Source organism: Megalobrama amblycephala, linkage group LG18, assembly GCF_018812025.1.
Source record: "Megalobrama amblycephala isolate DHTTF-2021 linkage group LG18, ASM1881202v1, whole genome shotgun sequence".
Classification (NCBI taxonomy): domain Eukaryota; kingdom Metazoa; phylum Chordata; class Actinopteri; order Cypriniformes; family Xenocyprididae; genus Megalobrama; species Megalobrama amblycephala.
In genome coordinates this window covers 39,802,968-39,822,352 of record NC_063061.1, presented here as the reverse complement: position 1 = coordinate 39,822,352, position 19,385 = coordinate 39,802,968, and the positions used below count along the sequence as shown (strand labels likewise).

Below are 19,385 nucleotides of genomic sequence, written 5' to 3'. Positions count from 1 at the left end.
ACACACTGCTTTCAAAACTGATAAAACACATTCAGATCTGATTGATGATAAACTCTGAGCATTTCTGCAGGAATTATACTGAAGTAACATCTCATATTTACGATGAACTTAAATAATAGTTATTCCAAACACAAATAATTGGAGTTTCAGCTGAAAGATTACCCCAGTTGCAGTTCACACTATATATCTGCTCATCAGTGCTTCAGCTGAACTGATCAGAACACTAGCTGACTACATAGTCAACACTGCAGTGCGCACTATATATCTGCTCATCAGTGCTTCAGCTGAACTGATCAGAACTAAATCCAGGATCTGAGCATCAACATCGTGATGGATTACTTTCTTCACTGACAGATGAAAATGAAAAGACAGTCAAAGTTCAGCTTTAGATAAGGAGAAAGAGTGATGGAATGGAAATCATGAACGATGGAAACATGATTATAAACCTGCAGATGAGACTGAAGTGTAATAAACTCCAGCAGCTGAACATGAACGCCTCTCATTTATTAAAACATCAGTAACAGATGAACTGAAGCGGTTCAGATCAACAAGAGCTCAATACTGAATTCTGCAGTTCGTTTACGTGTCTTTGGTGCGTGTTGTTCATTATATATCATTCGAACCGCACCACAGTTCATTTTCAGCAAACCAGGGTTCAGATGGCAGCGTTCACACTTATTCAAATGAACCGCATTAACAGAGCGATCGCACCAGAGTTAGTTTAAATCCAATCAAACATGCAAAGTGTGAACACAGATTTAATTACTTTACACTTCCAGTCTTTCAGCTCAGATCTTCAACCTTCATGTTTTATACACAACATACCACAATATACCACAATATCTATAACAGTAGAAACTGTTAACAAATGTTGCACTTTAAAAATAAATACATACAAAATAAATAAATAAATAACAGTGTGCCACAAAAGTGGTTTGAAACAACATATGAGGGTGAGATATTTTCATTTTTGGTTGAACTATCCCTTTAATCATGTCGTCAATATCAATATTTTGGTCTAATGTATGAACCTTCTTATAATAGATGTCATTATTTCAGTGCACTGTTTCTTCATCTGTTACAAATATAAATTCACTAAATAAACAATTTAATCTCTTTACTTTTTTTTAATCAATGAGCATATCAAAGCTCATATATCATTTAACTCTGTGATTCAGGTTATAGTCTGTTATAAAGTTGGTTCAGGGTTAATGTTTAAACACTTTCTGACGTCTTTTTGACATTTGAGACGCTCGTCCAGAAGTCAAAGTGTCTTGATCTGTGATTATACAGAAGACTGCTGTGGATCTCATGCTTCTCGTAAGTCAGCTTTAAACTCATTTAATGTTTTAAATAACACGTGTATCAGGAAAATAAGTGTAACTTAATAATATGGTTTAATATTTAATATATTAGAAATATGATATATTAGAATGATATGAAGGTCTTTTGAAAGGTTGAACTGTGCTTTTAGGACAAATGTGTTTTTCCATATAAATATATGATGGGTTTTTTTTTTTTTTTTTTTCATTGTATTTATTGCAATTAGGTCTTTTGGTAAAACAAAGATTTGACAAATGCATGCTAATATTTCATAATCATAAACAGCAAAATGTCTGTGAGATAAACTGTTTCTTGTTTTCCTGGATAGTAAATGTTCAGAGTTCAACAGAGGGAATTTTTAACATTTACAGTGTATTTCTATATACAGAATTAAACTTTCAAAAATGATTTGACTTCACCGAGTTAAAAGTGTGACAACTTGCCCCAGTGTCAGAATACATCAGCTGACACTCGACTGTCTGCGTGTGTTAAACATGATTTATCTGAAAGGGTTCTGAATTTACACCATTTTTGGCAGCAATGCAAATAATAATAATAAATCTGTTTTTTCCCAAAGCAGAGAGAATAAAGGTTAATGGACTGGAGATGATGTGTGACGGACCGGATCTGAAGATTCAGAAACAACTGAACAACAAAAACCAGGAGAACAGAGAGAAAAACTCACAATCTAAAGAATTAAAGAAGAAAAGATCCATGATGTTTCATCAACAGGACAGTGTGGATCCAAAAAGACCAAACTGTGAGTATTTTACCATCACAGAGTTTGAGTTCATCTGGAACTGATTATAAAGATTTATTAAATGATCTATAATCTTGATTTTCTTCAGTTTGTCATGATGAAGCTGTAGAGAGTCATTCACTGACAGATGAAATATAAACCACTGACAGAAACTACTGACGTGTGCAGCTGGAACTGATGAAAATCAACTTTAATGAAGCAATAATCATAATAATAATAATAAAGGACACAAACGGGACAGAGATGTTGGATGAGACTACATCATCCCAGAGACTCTTACAGGACGAGCGGAGCGAAGGAGGGATGAATGGACCTTCAAAAGAGTGTTTTTCACAGACATTTGACCTGTAAGAACATTTCATCTGTGTGATTTATGTGAATGTGAGTGATCTATACTGAAAAATACAGTCACTGCTGAACCTTTATGCGTCTGATCTAAGAAAGAAAAGAAAATCACGCTGAAAAACAAGATCAAACTGAAAGTGAAGTGGATTTTATTTCAACGGTCAATCAGTGTTAAAGAAAGAGCAGTAAACTACGCCATCTGGAGGAGAATATGAGCGTGTCAAAGTGTCATAATCATCAGTAATACTGTAATTATGAATGTTGATATCAGTGAACACTGATCTGGATTCAGTTCAGATGTTTGGATCAGAGAACTGAACTGGATTCAGTGTGGAATCTGAATCTGTCCATCAAATCATATTCAATATTGTAAATCACTTTATAAGTTATCTGTTTATTTATTATTTTTTACTGCAAAAACCATTCAGTGTGTGAAAGATCATGTGTGAATCAAAGTGTGTTTCTACTGTATATCTGGAACACATGAATCAGTGAAATAAAGAAATGTAATAAATGGATGAATGTAGAAGTTACAATATTTTAAAGCATAATATTTCATTATTGTGTGTCAGTTATTGTGATGTTTGATGAGTTTGTTACGCTGAATCTGGAGCAGAGATCACATCAACATCTCTCAGAAATAATCCAGATCTACATGAAGGACTTCAAACCTGTGCTGTTTTGACCTTTGACCCCTGTAATACAGTGAAGTGTCGCCCTCTACAGGTGATCATCACAATCACAGCAGGTGAGTCTCGCACTGGCCGGGAATACGATCTCATTCACAAACTCGTCAGTCTTGGTCATCAGACAGAGGCGATTGATTAATATTCTAATATTCTAGAGGCCGAACCCACTTTGCTCTTTCTAGAATACATTATTTAGTCCCCATAGATCTGAACACACTGAATTAAAGTATTAAATTAATCAAATTATTAAATTATTAAGGTCAAAACTAGAACAGCCTCACAGGAACACAAACAGATATTCAGGACGGCAGCGAATCAAGTGGAAAAAGAGCACTTCTAAAAAAAACATTAAATATATTAACACAACTCTGATTTCATTAACAATTTATTTTAATTCCCTCACACTCATGCAGTTGTTTTTACGGAAGAGGATTAGGGCCAAGCAATAATAAAAAAATAAAACCATCTCGAGATTAAAGTTGTTAAATTTCGAGAAAAAAGTCGAGATTAAATGTTGAGAATAAAGTCATTAAATTACGAGAATAAACATTAAATTATGAGAAAAAAGTCGTTAAATTAGGAGAACAAATTCGTTAAATTACGAGAATAAATTAGTTAATTTAATGATTTTTTTCTCAACATTTGATCTCGACTTTTTTCTCGAAATTTAACAAGTTTTTTCTCGTAATTTAACGATTTTATTCTCGCAATTTAATGACTTTATTCTCAACATTTTATTTCGACTTTTTTCTCGAAATTTAACGAGTTTATTTTAAACATTTTACCTCGACTTTTTTTCTTGAAATTTAACAATTTTTTTCTCGTAATTTAACGAGTTTATTCTCGCAACTAAATGACTTTATTCTCAACATTTTAATTTAACGAGTTTATTTTCAACATTTTACCTTGACTTTTATCTTGAAATTTAACACGTTTTTTCTCGTAATTTAACGAGTTTATTCTCAACATTTTATCTCGACTTTTTTCTCTAAATTTAACGAATTTTTTCTCTTAATTTTACAACTTTAATCTCGAGATGGTTTTTTTATTATTGCTTGGCCCTAAATCCTCTTCCGTAATGTTTTATACTCCACAGATTTCTACAGAATAATCAGTTCACACAGAGATGATGGTCTTCTTCAGTGTTTATCACAAGAGCAGGAAACAGCGAAGGAAACTCTGCCACAGTGTGCATGTTTTCTGCACTGCTATTTTCAACTATCTAGTGGACAGTTTGAGATTTTGGTGTATTTTTACTCTAATGGACAGAAAACTTCTAAAATACACATTTAGATGGTGTTTGTTTTAAGCCTACTACACCCGTCTCTTTGCATCTGTAGATTTTTTCTTAAATTAACCAAAACAAGCTACTTCAGATTTAACCACATCAAGAGTCTATTCCCCTGAAATGTTTTATAGCCAAAAATATGTATCAATTCAATTTTCATGAAATAAACTTTTTCTAAAAGCTTTCCTTCCACCGGAAAAAATAGTCCCTGACTGTGAACAGCAACAGAAGTTCATTATTACACCATTAGATGGCAGCATAGACTGTCTTTATGAGTGTGTCAGTCAGTAGCGAAGACTTTTACATTGAAAAGACTGGATTGTTTAGAAAACAGAACAAGACTCAACTGACAAATGCTTTGACTAGCGCTGTCAGTCACGGGAAAACCCCTTAAATGTTAAAAGGACAAGATAATACATCAGACATTTAAACAGATGTTTTATCATGAACATAGGACCGACCTGAAGGAAAACACTACATCTGAATGCAGGTAATAAACTCCCTCACTCGATATCTTTCTCACAATAATCTTCTACATGATACAGTAAACTTCAATGAACAATATCAGATGAGAACAAACAGTTTACGTTGCTAAGAGTGGTTGCTAAGGGTGTTGTGTAGTGATACACAGAACCGTTGGGTGAAGCGGTCATAGCCGTATTTTATCGTTTTATCAGAATCAAGGACAGAAACTAACCATTTTATAATTAAAAATATAGGCTAATATTAATTTAAATAATAATAATAATAATCGGCTTCTTTATGACAGAAATGCTACAGCCACTGTAATGTCTTGAACAAGAATATGCAGACATCAAAATACAGAGTGAGGGCTTAAACTTTTATTGATGTATTCTCCTGTGGTCTGTAGAAGTAACAGGTTAAAAACCTTATCTAGTATCTGAGCGTGGGAATGTGCAGAAAGAGGAAGGGATGGTGGTGCTGGCACTCAGATGTGCACGAGTAACAGGGTAAAAACCTTCTCGTCGTGTGCGGGCATGATGATACCTGTGCTGTGTGCGGAAGAGGCAGAATAAACTCCTCTCTATAAGATCAACAGATATCATTCTTTCTTATTCCATTGACATGGAATACAAACACTGAAATGAAACCAAAGGGTCATAAAACTAAACAAATGATGATCTAGAAGGGGAAAAGCACATTCTCTAAATTCTGGTTCGAGCAATAGTTCAGATTGTACATTAGAATACTTTAATATCTCTATTGTTCACCACAATTCTATTCAGTTTATAAGCTGTCAGAAGAGACCAAACATGATGTAGTCTTCAAAATTGTATCTATTTCATTTCTCAGGTGATGTCTTAGCTGGACTTGACTCTCAATCACTGGTTGAAGCTTTTAATAAATCTCGTACTTTCACACTTGATAATGTGAAATGTCGATAATGTCGCTCCACTTAAGTTTAGGAGGATTAAAGGTGTTTCACAGCCTTGATTAAACGACGTCACTCGCGCTCTCAGACGAGTGCAGAAAAGCTGAGCGTAAGTGGAAACGAGACACGCTTCAGCTCTCTTGTGACATCGGTTTCAGATGTTTGCACAGCACTGAATCTGCATTATTGAAGGTCACCAATGATATTTTGTCCTAGATTTATTGGATCTCAGTGCCGCGTTTGATTCAGTCGACCATAATATTCTTCTAAATCGTTTAGGGTGAGCATCGAGGGGACGACCTCCAGTTTTCCTCCTATCTAAAAGAAAGGACATTCTGTCAGGAAATGAACACGGAGAGAGGATCCAAGTGCAAGTAAAACAATATTTATTGACAGAATATGCTGTACAATAACTTCACTCCAAATGGGCAGTCGTTGCAGTGACTGAGGCGTGCTGAAGCAATGGCGTGCGGAGGCAGATGAACAGGGTGGCGCAGGGCTGCAGCGGGTATCAGAAACCAAGGATAATCCACCCAGACGCGGGCACAAGACGATAGTCCAGAAATCCAGGAAACGGGAAGTGAAACACGGAACACACGACACCGGGACAGCCTGCAACGAACTGACAAAGACACCATGTAGACACGCACATTAAATAGCAAACACTGAACAAGACACGACTGGCAGCACATCACAATCAGACAGGTGGGTGACGGCCACACAATCACTCACTCACAGGCAACACACACCACAACCACACGAGGGCGAGTAAGTGAACCCATGAACCGTGACACATTCACTTAAAAATAAATAAATCATCTTCTCTTCTACATCAGCTCAGCTGCAGTGTGGTGTCCCTCAAGGGTCAGTTTTAGGACCGTTGTTATTTGCTTTCCCTGAGCTTTATTTTCCAGAAATACAGCATATCTTATCACTGTTATGCTGACGATTCCCAATATTATTTCCCAGTGAATAGACAAAAATTGCTCATCTGAGAAAGCCTTAAATTGTTTTAAAGATATTAAACATTAGTTGGCAAATAATTTCTTACAATTAAATGAGAACAAAACCGAAGTCTCAGGCCTGTCCAGTTATCATTGAATGTACAAGATCATGTGAGGAATCTCAGAGTGATTTTTGACTCATCTCTACTTTTCAATAAGCAGATCATTTTCATGATTCATGATTTTCATTCTTAATCTGGATTTTCTTGACCCTAGTCTTCAGATTTTTTCTTCTTTATTCCTTTAATCCTTCATTCTGTATAATTTATTGCATTCTGTGCAGAGAGTATCAATCATTTCACTACATGTCGTTCTGTGTTTGTGTAAGCCATAAAAAAAGAAACTGTTGCATATGACTTCATTGGAATTGGAATGCGTACATCTGGCATTATTCCAAAACTTCCTGACTCTAATACAAGACCATGTTGGTACAAACTCTCAGGAATGCTGTTTATCTGTTGGTTATGATCTTAGGAGGAGTTCCCTGGATTTTCCCTCATGTTGCTTTAAATGCTCAAGCTTTCAGAGCCGCAGACAGTGGCGATTCCCTCCAGAGCTCATCACCGGTAATTAAAACACTTCATCTTTAATTGTTTATTAACCTATTTTACTCATTGATGTTTTTACTATGAAACTAAAATGTAAATCTGTATTGCACAAGAATCTCTGATAAGTGGCAAACTTTACTTTAATTCTGAATTGTACATTTTGCAACAGAAATGAATAGCAGAAGATGGATCATCAGAAACTGCAGGAATCAGAAAATAAAGATTCATCTGATGAAGTAGAGAAAAAGATCCTGACTCAAGCTCAACGGAACAGCTTTGTTGACGACAGACCAAACCGTGAGGATCTTTTACAGCCTTAAACAGATTTACATCTACTCTCTGAAATGTGCAACAATCAATCAGTTATTGGTGATCAAACCTAAATTGCAGGACACTTGAAACCAATGGAAGTGTGATATCATGTACACTAAATGGTGAATTATTGGCAACTGTAAGCATTCGCGATTTCACAGATTCATGAGAGACTGCAATATGATGGTTTATTTTAAAAACATAAATATGAAGTATGTGTATGAAGTGTAAAGTGTGTTTCCTAGGATCATACACTATTTCAAAGGTCCTTTAAAAATACATTTTGGGGATTGGAAGTGGCGGATCTTAATGTTAAAGTAGTGGAGACCGGAGTCAACTCAAATTACACCAATTTTCTCTCTCTCTGCATGACAGAGGACAAGCTTCTGAGTCATACTTGAGAGAATTTTTCTGCAAAGACTCATTTTTGATTTTTACTGTCTAAACCATTAATGTCTATGAATTTAAATCGGTCTTGTTTTGATTCTGTTGTCTAACATTTGATATCTTTGTCAAACATTAGCTTCGTCGTTTCTATCAGAGCAGCTTGTCATGGGGTGGTTCAGTCGCGACACCATCAAAGTCCAGCTTAGTAAGGACATCAAAACAGATTATTTGTTCCAGTAATTTAAGAAAAGTGTTTTGTGTTCAGTTTAAATATCTATGTATACTCTAAATATTGTAGTGTGGTAGTATAGTCCAATGGTCAAGTCTTTTGCCTCTCAATCTGGGCACCAGGGTTCATTCTCAAGCCTCCAAAATCTTCAGTGTTTATGAATCAGAAGTTGTCCTAAAGGGTTAGTTCACCCAAAAATGAAAATTAATGTCATTAATGACTCACCCTCATGTCGTTCCACACCCGTAAGACCTCCGTTCATCTTCGGAAAAATATAGCAATACCAAAATACAAACAATGTAGAATAGCTTGAATACAGCGTGCGTCTCCCTCAGACTGTAAACGAAGCTCGGGCAAACCGGATAACACGTCAGCAGCGTCACTGCGGAGTCGTGAACCCGGATTGACAACAGACCCGGAAGAGAAGACAATGCTGAATAAAGACATAGTTTTTGTTATTTTTGGACCAAAATGTATTTTCGATGCTTCAAAAACTTCTAACTGACCCACTGATGTCACATGGACTACTTTGATGATGTTTTTATTACCTTTCTGGACATGGACAGTCTACCGTACAAACACTTTCAATGGAGGGACAGAAAGCTCTCGGACTAAATCTAAAATATCTTAAACTGTGTTCTGAAGATGAACGAAGGTCTTACGGGTTTGGAACGACATGAGGGCGAGTCATTAATGACATAATTTTCAATTTTGGGTGAACTAACCCTTTAACTTTAAATACTGCCATACTGGCGTTAGATCAACATATTTATTATATATTTACTATTGTTTTTGGCTTGTAATAGTAGCATGGAAACTCAATATGGAACATAATAGATGATTGTTTTTTTCTAATGTAATAATAATAGTGTAATAATGTGAAAAGTTTTATTGTGTTCAGAACTATAGCCTGTTTATACTATACTGTGTTATCATCAGTATATTCAGAGGTATATAGACCAGAGGTTTAAAGTTTTTGCCTCTCAATCTGGTGATCCAGATGTAATGGATATTAAATAGTTTTAACTATATATTCTCTGGAGTTTATTGTGGTTCTCTGTGTTTATGTGAAGGTTTTACATGTGTTGTTACAGATGTAACATTGGACTTCTAATGTTTCAGTCAATATTATAACTCTAACATTGCTTGTAAAACATTTGGTGACTGTTAACAAGTAGAACAGATACACATTACTGACATAAAAATTGTATTAAAATATTTCAGGTTTTTGAGTAATGACGACATAACCAAATTTTGTTACATTTGTTCCCGTTTCTCCTATCATTGATCGGTCTCTGGCTCAAATTTCTTGATTTACAGTAAAATTTATTCTGAACTGTAACATTTATCCACTATATATATGAACTGCATTAAAATAATAATATATTTGTGTTTTTAATTAGTAGTTTCTCATGATCCAGACGGAGCTGTAGAGATTCAGTCTGATGTTTCAAAGAGACGCTCACAGACGAGGTGAGACACTGACTGATTACACACAGAATTAATAGATATATCTGAACTGATGCAGAAACACTGACACTTCTGTTCGTCTCTTCTTAGAAAGCAGCAAGAAACTGAAAAAAATAATGTGCACTTTAATCTTAAAAGTGTGATTTGATAGAAGTCAAATATTTAATAAAAATAATAATTTTATACAACTGCATAATGACAATGGTACTACTAATATCATCTTGGTTTTTCATTTTCACATGATGAACCATCATGGTTTTACTTTGGCAGAAATTCTGATGTGTTTCACATTATTGGATCAGACAGCAATGTTTACCTCTAAAACTGAGTATGAAATCAATCATAATGTACTTTTATTTTCATTTTATTTTCTTTTTTTTTTTTAACCCTGGTGCTCTTCACATGTCAGTCAAAAATTATTATTTTTTTTTCAATTAAATAAATGTACTATATTTTTGTTTTTTAATTAATATTTATTAATCAATATTTTTTATTTAATATTTTGTGTTTTTAGGTGATTTTATGGTACTAAATTATATTTATGCAGTAGTTATAATCCATTTATTCACTTTTGCAGCACAGACAAATGACAATTTCCAGCTTAAACTGTCATAAATCTAGAAAGTTTTGAAGCACAGACTGAAGTTTGGTCTCTTTTTAAAGACGACAATGCAGATTATTGCTGAAGTGAAAACAGTTTTAAAAAGGAACTTAAAAGTTATAGAATTTTATGTTTATTGTCATGAATTTACTTAAGATGGATACTGACACCATTTTCTTTAACATGTTCACACAGTTCTGATTCTCTTCTTCTGTATGCATGTAAAGTAGCCATTGATGAAGATGAAGAAAAAAAAGATGAAGATGATGATGATGAAGAAGAAAAAGATGTATGAGAATTCAGCTGTGAGAATAAGTGTTTATGAAAAACAAAGATGAATGAAGTGTATATATTTAAATTGCAGCTTTTGTAATTTCATAAATGCAATATTGCGATATAGATTATTCTTTGATTTATCATGTGGTCAAAGACTAAACTGTTTTTTTTTCACTGCAAGTGTAAATTTAAATGTTTCTTCAAGTGTCTTCATGTTCAGTGTTTGATCACATCTGTACTGTTTTCATATTTAAATCACTTCTATAGTTCTGATTTCATTTGATTTGGTTTTGTATATTTTTAAAGATATTAAATGATTTAATAGTACAGTATTCATTAGTGAATGTACATTAATACAAGTTAACAGTTCCGTTCTTTCTGGCAATGAATATGTATGAAAGTATTTGTAAATATAGTTCATGTTTTTCTGAATTTGATAGTTTTATAGTAATCTCTGATGTCATCACTGTATCTCCGTTAGAGTTGTTTAAGAATTTATAAACTTGGTCATTTTGAAGCTACAGATCTTAAATATGATGATCTTCTTGTGAAGAAACACCTTCCTAAAATATAAACATCTGTGTTTTTGAATAAAGAAATGACATTATTTCTCTCTGAAATCTGAGATGTTCAACCTTTAGCATCTTCTTGACACTGGACACCAGTTTGAAAACCTCTGCTTTAAGACACAGATGTGATTATTTCTGTAAGATGTTCTGAAGTGCTTCTGATTTCATTCCAATCATAATAAAGATGGAAGAAAACGACTGTCAAGATCCGACAGAAACACACAAACTCCTCCACACATCTGCTGCAGAAACTCCCTCTAAAGTCTAAATATATTTAACACTCAATTCAAAGATTCACAGTTAAAGATATAGCTATATTTAAGGAGCAAATCACAACACAAACTTATGAAATCCTAGTTATCTTTATCTACTGAAACCTGTTTGATAACTTTTGTGCAGCTTGTCTGAAGATCCTGTGAGCTGAATTCAGTGAAGATTGATGTCAGAACGACTGATATGACACTGATGACACCAGCAGATCATTCAAAACTTCTGATCATTACATTTTAAAAACACATTATGACCTTCATCAGTTCATTTGTTGGCCTGCATTCAAACCCTTTTGATTCCTCACTTATATTCACACAGGTTTATCTACTGTAATATCTTTGGTGAAGCCCAAATGCTTCAGCTTTAACTGAGATCGCCCTCTACTGGTCACACACATTCACATCTACCATGCCTTTATATTGGACAGATTTTACACTGTGTGCAGAATTATTAGGCAAGTTAATTTTCTGATCATTTTTTTTCCAAGCACATTTTACCAATTACAATCCACATCAATCTTAATAACTACTATTAATATAGTTTTTAATCATTTATAAGTGATATATAATTGTTCATGAAGGCTGGAAATGAAAAACACCTTATATTCAGGTGTGCAGAATTATTAGGCAAGTTTTCTTTTACAGGCAAAATGAGCCAAAAAAGAGATTTAACTCAGACTGAAAAGTCAAAAATTATTAAATACTCATGAGAAGGACGCAATACTAATGCAATAGTAGAAATTGCAAAGCATTTAAAGCATGACTTTAACTGGAAGATCATTTTTAGTCCATCTCTGCAAGACGGACATTTCAGGATAAGAGATGGACTAAAAATGATCTTCCAAAACTGACTGCCAGATTCTGGAAGATAAATTCTTCAAACAGTGGTACAAGAGGATGTGGTGCTGGTCCTTCAGGAGTCACTCTCAATCTGTCTGTCTATAAGGCCTATAAAAACCCAGTCTTCATGTATTTTATAACACTTCAGCTTGTGATTCTTATCAAGTGCAGGTCATTTTTTAGGATTCTTTAGCTAACCTAAGTCTCTGAGATCCTGACACCTTGCACGTCTGGAGACCACAGGTAGGTTTCAGTTCTGGGAAATGGTGGCGCTGGAGACTAAAGGGTTCCTGATGGATTCACACTTAATTATTGACCTTAATTCTTAATTCTTTTGCAGTTAACATGTGTCTTTTCTTCTCCAGCTGTTTTTGAATGCCCCCGCTGACCCAATGAGCATTTTGCTGTCCCTTGGTCATGCTTTAACTTTGCAATTTCTAGTATTGCATTAGTATTGTGTCCTTCTCGTGATTTAACTCAGACTTTTCAGTCTGAGTTAAATCTCTTTTTTGGCTCATTTTGCCTGTAAAAGAAAACCTGCCTAATAATTCTGCACACCTGAATATAAGGCGTTTTTCATTTCCAGCCTTCATGAACAATTATATATCACTTATAAATGATTACAAACAATATTAATAGTTATTAAGATTGATGTGGATTGGAATTGGTAAAATGTGCTTGGGAAAAAAATATGATCAGAAAATCAACTTGCCTAACTTGTACTAAACCTAAACCTAGGCTACCAAAAAGGTCAGTGCATATGAACAGTCAAAGGTGGCGTTATGTCACAAAAGAGCAGACTTATACAGCAAGGTTTCTGAACACCACAGCATGGAAACTGTTAGGCCTAAGTGTATGCATGTTTTTCCTGAATAAATATGATAGTTTTCCAGTAAACACATATAATCAATACTAGTATTGTGTGTTAGTAGGCTATACAACCATTTAACATAGCATTATATGTTCCAAAACTGTTAATTGTAAATAAAATATGAACTAGATTTACATTTTAAATTATTGTCACAATAATAAATCTGTACTGCTCCAGAAAAGAAAATCAAAATTAACATGTGGCGAGGGGGGCGTGGTTCAGCGAGGTCTGCAACTGGAGAGAGTGTCGGGAGACGCGTGGTAAGCGAGTGGGTTAAATGTAAATTAAGAACACCTGTTTCTCATTCCAGTAATTGGCGCGGAGACAGGATAAAACGCCAGGAGAAGCAGGAGTGTGCGAGAGAGAGAGGGACTGCTGACTGAGACACTGAGCATGACAACAGCACTGGAGAGAAGCCCTATTGTGGATTGTTTATTTTCGTTGTTGTGCGGTGCACAGACTTTTGTTGGACATTTTGCATATACACTAAATAAAGCTCAGTCAGCAGTCAAAAGCCGACCCTTGTCCTCTTCCTTCCCCACGAACTTTGAACATTACTACATGGTGCCGAAACCCGGGAAGGAAGAAGGGAGCCGCCGCCATGCAAACGCCCTCCGCCGTGCCGTTTGCGGACATCATAACATCCCTCGCGGTCTTACACCAAGACCAACATCAAGCCCTGCTGGACCTCCGCTCGGATCAGGAGCGGCGCTTCCAGGCCATCCTTCAGGTCCAGCAGGAAGACCGCGAGAGGTTCCGGAGCTGGATCGACTGGGAGGTTCGTATGGAGACCACCGAACAGCTGGCTGCGCCCACCCATCTTCCCCTCAACAAGATGGGCCCGCTGGATGACCCGGAGGCCTTCCTGGACCTTTTCGAGAAGTCCGCGGAGGTTTACCACGCGTCTCCCGACACTCTCTCCAGTTGCAGACCTCGCTGAACCACGCCCCCCTCGCCACATAACATTTTCTGGATTAAAATATTCAGAAAAATAAATAAAACAATCTTGATACTTAACTGTGTATTTGTTGTACTTCCCCAAAGACAAATGAGAGAAACGTTGATTGATCGTGTTCATCACTGAAGCTTTAATAACTAATAAACACAAACTCTCACACTGATGCAGGAATCAACATCATTCACACAGAATGAGAGAAACATCTGCTACAGATGTTGAAACCCTGTCAGCTGGCTTCAGTGTTCAGAGATTACATGACAAAAATACAGTAAAATTAAAATCTCAAAGGAGTGTTTTCATTCAGAGATTAAAAGAATATAATGAAGAATATTTCTGTTTATGTAAAACTTTATGAAATTTGTAAAATTTTATGAGCGATGGTCAGTGAGAATCACCCATATGATCTCCCTTACTTCTGCAAAATATAATGCAATATATGCAAAAACAAATGTACTGCTATCCCTGTTTATAAACTTTTTCAGAAGTAAGAGGTTGTGAGATCATATGTGTCAATGTTGTGTATTGCTTTAAACCTGAGTGCCGAGAAGCACAGAGGAGGAGGGCGAGGGGGTGGGGATTGTCTTGGGAGGACGTTCAAGGGTCAATATGTTGACTGTGTAGTGCTGGTTATTAATAAACAGTGTTCATCTGAAGAAATGGCCTATTTACAGTCATTTTACAATATGGCTCATTCTCACTGACCATTCCTCAAAACTGAACCCTCTGGTGATCAATATCCCACATACACTAATGTGTAAAAATTTGTACTGTTAAAGGTGAAATATGCCGCAGATGTGCAGGCTTGTGCATTTTCAAATAGTTTACATCTGAAAATACTGATGGCAGCTGGTTCATGGACAATGACACAAGGACTGCACTGATGTGTTCATTGACATACTTACTTTTGAGAAATGAACTAAGGATTTTGAGCAAGTTTCAGGTAATCACTGTGTGCTGCTGTTTGTATGAACTTAACTTAATGGTTTGCAAATATTATGATATGATAATTTAAGAAATTAACCAAAGCAACTGAGAAAACTGTAAATACTGAAGAAAAAACAGCACAGAAATTATATACATTAAAAGATTTACATTTAATAATCTATCAGAAATGTGCACACAGACCACGGCGTGTACCCGCTATGGGCTAAAGAGGAAGTTAAGATTTTGTGCAAATTCAGATCATAATGCTGCACTGCCAGGAAAAGTGGAACGTGTGGCTTTTGGCCATTCCGAGAATATTATTATCAGCCTGTGTCATGAGTGTTACAATATAACAAAATTAAGGGTTTAATTAAGGCCCTGCCACAGCAGATTTCACATTTCCTTACAAACCTGTAAAGATATTATTGCACATTTAAAGCCCACCTCCTGTGATCATGATTTTATTCCTTCATGTTTTTAAAAGCAAATTGTAGATATCGTAGTGTCTGATCTTCTGGGTTTTTTATCAATATCTGTCTGAGTACTGGTACTGTTCCTGACTGTCTAACATGCTTCCGTCACTCCTTTTCTGAAGAAACCCAATCGTGCCAAGTAATTTAAGACTGATTTCCAATCTCCCGTTTATCTCAAAAATGTATCTGCGTTATAGAAAGTTACAAAAGATATTGTCTGATAATGTCTGTTAATAGCTGTCTGATAATGGGAATGCTGTTGCTTTGGTTCTTTTAGATCTCAGTTCAGCACTTGATATTGGTGATCATAATATTTTAATCTCTAGACTGGAAAGTTATATAAGCATTCAGGGTGTCGTTCTAAAATAGTTTCTGTCATATCTACTTATTTCAACTTCTTCATTAGTACAAGGATCGATCCTTGCTCCTACACTTTTCTCTTTATACATGCTACCACTGGGATCCCTGTTTTCTAAACATGGAGTATCGTTTCATTTATATATCTCTTTCTATGTTTAAATCAAAGCTTAAAACGTATTTTATCTATGGTGTTTAATAACAAATAGATTTTACTGTGTGTATTTTATTTTGCTGTTTGAAGTTTTATTTTTATGTATTGTTTCTAATGTACAGCACTTTAGTCAACCTCGTGGTTGCTTTATATATGTTTTATAACTAACTAACTAAACTAACTACATCTCTTTTCAACAGTTTTATTGAAAGCTAGTAAAGTATAGTCAGGTTTCTTTTGAATAAAGAACTTAGGAGGGAAATGTCAAAATAACAAACAAAGATTTAACAAACTTGGGAGTTTAATTCTTACTAAGTCTCTCAAAGAAAAGAAAAATCAACAACAGAACGTACTCTTGCTCCCTATCTAGCCACAAACCAGGAGAAAACAGAATTACAAAATAAAACGCCGCCCACCTCCCTACTGTTATGTTGAGGTTGCAATATAGACAATGCAAACACGAACTTCTACAAAACAGGGTATTTAATAATACGAAGAAGCATGGATACAACCAACATACATTTAAACAACAACAAGAACAGACAAGGAGTGCAGGAGTGAGTCCATTATAAAGGGTGTGCAGATGATCAGGTCCAGGTGCAGGTGATGAGTGCTGATGGGGAGATGACGAGGAAGTGAGTGCAGGTGTGGAAACAGGAGGATCATGGGAAATGGAGTCCGGGAACAGAGGGAACTGTGACACTTACAGTTCCCAAATAATCAGAGGAATAACAGCTAAAATGGTAAGGACACAGATCAGACTTGTGTGGCGCAATCAGCTTCCTGCAAGAGTGAAAGTGTGGGAGGAGCCAGAGGAGAGCAGGAGACACTTTGCTAGTAACAAGCCAATAATTGTGTTGTTCTCCTGAGATTGAAACTCTCACATCCTCATTCTGAAGCTCATTCAGCACAACAACAGCAGAGGCGTCAGACCTACAGTGGATGTTTACTCTCTTCAGATCATCACAAGGTGAATAAAACACTTTTTGCAACAAAAAAAAGATACAGGTGTTTGATATACAGGTGTGTGCTTAAGTATTTTTTTAAAAATGAACTGTTTCTTTAAGAGCTCTATGGTCAGACAGATGTGCTTTAAACTGATCAGAGTAACTTACTTCAGTTTACACAATCATCTTATGTCATATGCCGTTATGTCAGTGTGATTGAACAGGTACAAATGTGGCGGAGAAAGAAAATCACACATCCAGAAAACTGCTGGAGCCTCAGAAATCACAGAGCAGCAGAAAACAAGAAGACAGAGAGAGAAATGGAGACACAAACCAGTGGATCACAAGAGAGAAGAGGACTGAGAGCTGATAAATGTGGCAGTATGGGACTAAAGCCAGACTGTGAGTGTTTGATCATTTTGACTCTTATATACCAGAAAGACCGGTTGGTTGTAACGGGAGAATCAGCGATTTTTTTCAATCAGGGGTAAGCTAGGAGTCCTTTGATCATTGCATTATTTATTTACCCACCTCTTTCCAAGCTGTTTTCCAGCCTTTCCCTCACTAACTTCACTCAGTCTCGTTGACTCGGATGAACGTCATTGCTAACATTGCATGAGTGCACACTGCTGGAAAACCTTTGCAATGGGCTGAACTGGAACATCCTAAGCCCTTGATCACTTGTAGTCTGTTATGGAGCTATTATTTACATTTTTCCCTTACAAAACTGTTTAATGCAGCATTCTATATTTATATAGATGTTTTTGTGTTGTTTTATATATATGCACAATGCAACACAATCATTGCCTGAAAAAGCTGCCTGAAGTGTACATATGAAGTAGACTCTGTCAAAATCGAGGGAGCAATGGTCTGTCCATAGAAACGTCCCTCGTATATGCAGATTTTTTTTTCTTTTTTAAAAAAAGATAATGTAATTTCTTTTTTACTAAATCTATATTTTGTTTAGTAATTAAAGTTTTGCAAATAAAATCATATAATTTCGAAAAATGTGATAGTTTCTTTTTAATAATCTTAGCATAATGCCAAAACAGTGGACAAGAATGAGATAGAGCTGTTCCCGCCAGTGTTGAGAAGAGGAACTGATGAGGTTTCAAAGATGGGAAGGGCAGTCAGATGATTTGAGATGACAGCGTTAAAAGCCTGTGAGGATTCAGAGACCAAAGTCAATGAAAAACACTTGTGTGGTCTATATGGAGGCAAAATTGTGCACTATGCTGTTCCTGGACCTGCACTCTATGGGTTAAAAACACTGATTTTTCACCATTGTTATTCTGATTAAGAATATTCACACATAGACACTCATTTACAGGTTTGTTGTTGATGGATCTTCATGTTCTGAACACTGGAGTTGATGTTCATTAAGCATAAATACCTCTAAAGAAGTTTGTTCTAGTAGACTAATTCACACACACACACACACACACACACACACACACACACACACACACACACACACACACAGTTATTGTCTTCACACTCATAATGTCATAAAGTGTCACATTCAGAGAAATTCATCACTTTCTGCAGTCTGAATATTGAATCTATAACTTATTGAAAGTTCACAGATGTGTGATTGTGTTTCATTGACAGAAAGTGTTATAGATTGAGAGCATAAAAACAAACCCAAAACAATGAGATAATCTGATATATATTTGTGATTTCTAGTGTCATGTGATCCAGATGATCCTGTAAAGATTGATTCTGATGCCAAAACTCTCTCATCAAAACCTTCATCATGATCTCAAGATCACTCAACATCACTGATGAAGACCTGAACATCTTCATCATCATCATCATCATCATCATCAGAACACAGTCTGTTCTATTTCATCTTTTACATCTTTTACTCATCTGATCTCAAACAGACTAATGTGAAAGTAAAAGTGAGGTAACATGTGGCCAAGTATGGTGACCCATACTCGGGTCTGCATTTTAACCCATCCAAGTGCACACACACACCGTGAACACACACCCGGAGCAGTAGGCAGCCATTGCTGCGCCCGGGGAGCAGTTGCGGTACGGTGCCTTGCTCAAGGGTCTCACCTCAGTCGTGGTATTGAGGGTGGAGAGAGCGCTGGATATTCACTCCCCTCACCAACCTGAGACTCAAACCCATGACCTTTGGGTTACAAGTCTGATTCTCTATCCATTAGGCCACGACTAATGAACATCCACCAAAATATTCACCCACTAGAAAACATAGACCTGTGTTCAACGTCCTGTGACTTAGATTTAACAGGCATTTATTATGTCACTAGGGTGTTTGAGTCTCTCCAGCGCCACACAAGATCCCAGTGTGAATCTGGTGAAACATGAACCTGCACCGGCTCTAAGTGAGAGACACTGAGGCAGATTTGAAACCGCCTGCTTATTTTCA

The 19,385-nt window shown here is 36.0% G+C and overlaps 2 long non-coding RNA genes across 2 annotated transcripts; both read left to right on the top strand.

Annotated features, from left to right (window-relative positions):
- The first annotated feature begins 1,733 nt into the window (after positions 1-1,733).
- LOC125253242 lies at positions 1,734-2,263 on the top strand. Its single transcript, XR_007181384.1, has 2 exons — positions 1,734-2,083; positions 2,172-2,263. It is a non-coding gene; the product is annotated as an uncharacterized LOC125253242 (long non-coding RNA).
- Positions 2,264-16,852: 14,589 nt separating this feature from the next.
- LOC125252169 lies at positions 16,853-18,957 on the top strand. The gene is made up of 3 exons (XR_007181169.1): positions 16,853-17,010; positions 17,199-17,389; positions 18,674-18,957. It is a non-coding gene; the product is annotated as an uncharacterized LOC125252169 (long non-coding RNA).
- The last annotated feature ends 428 nt before the right edge of the window (positions 18,958-19,385 follow it).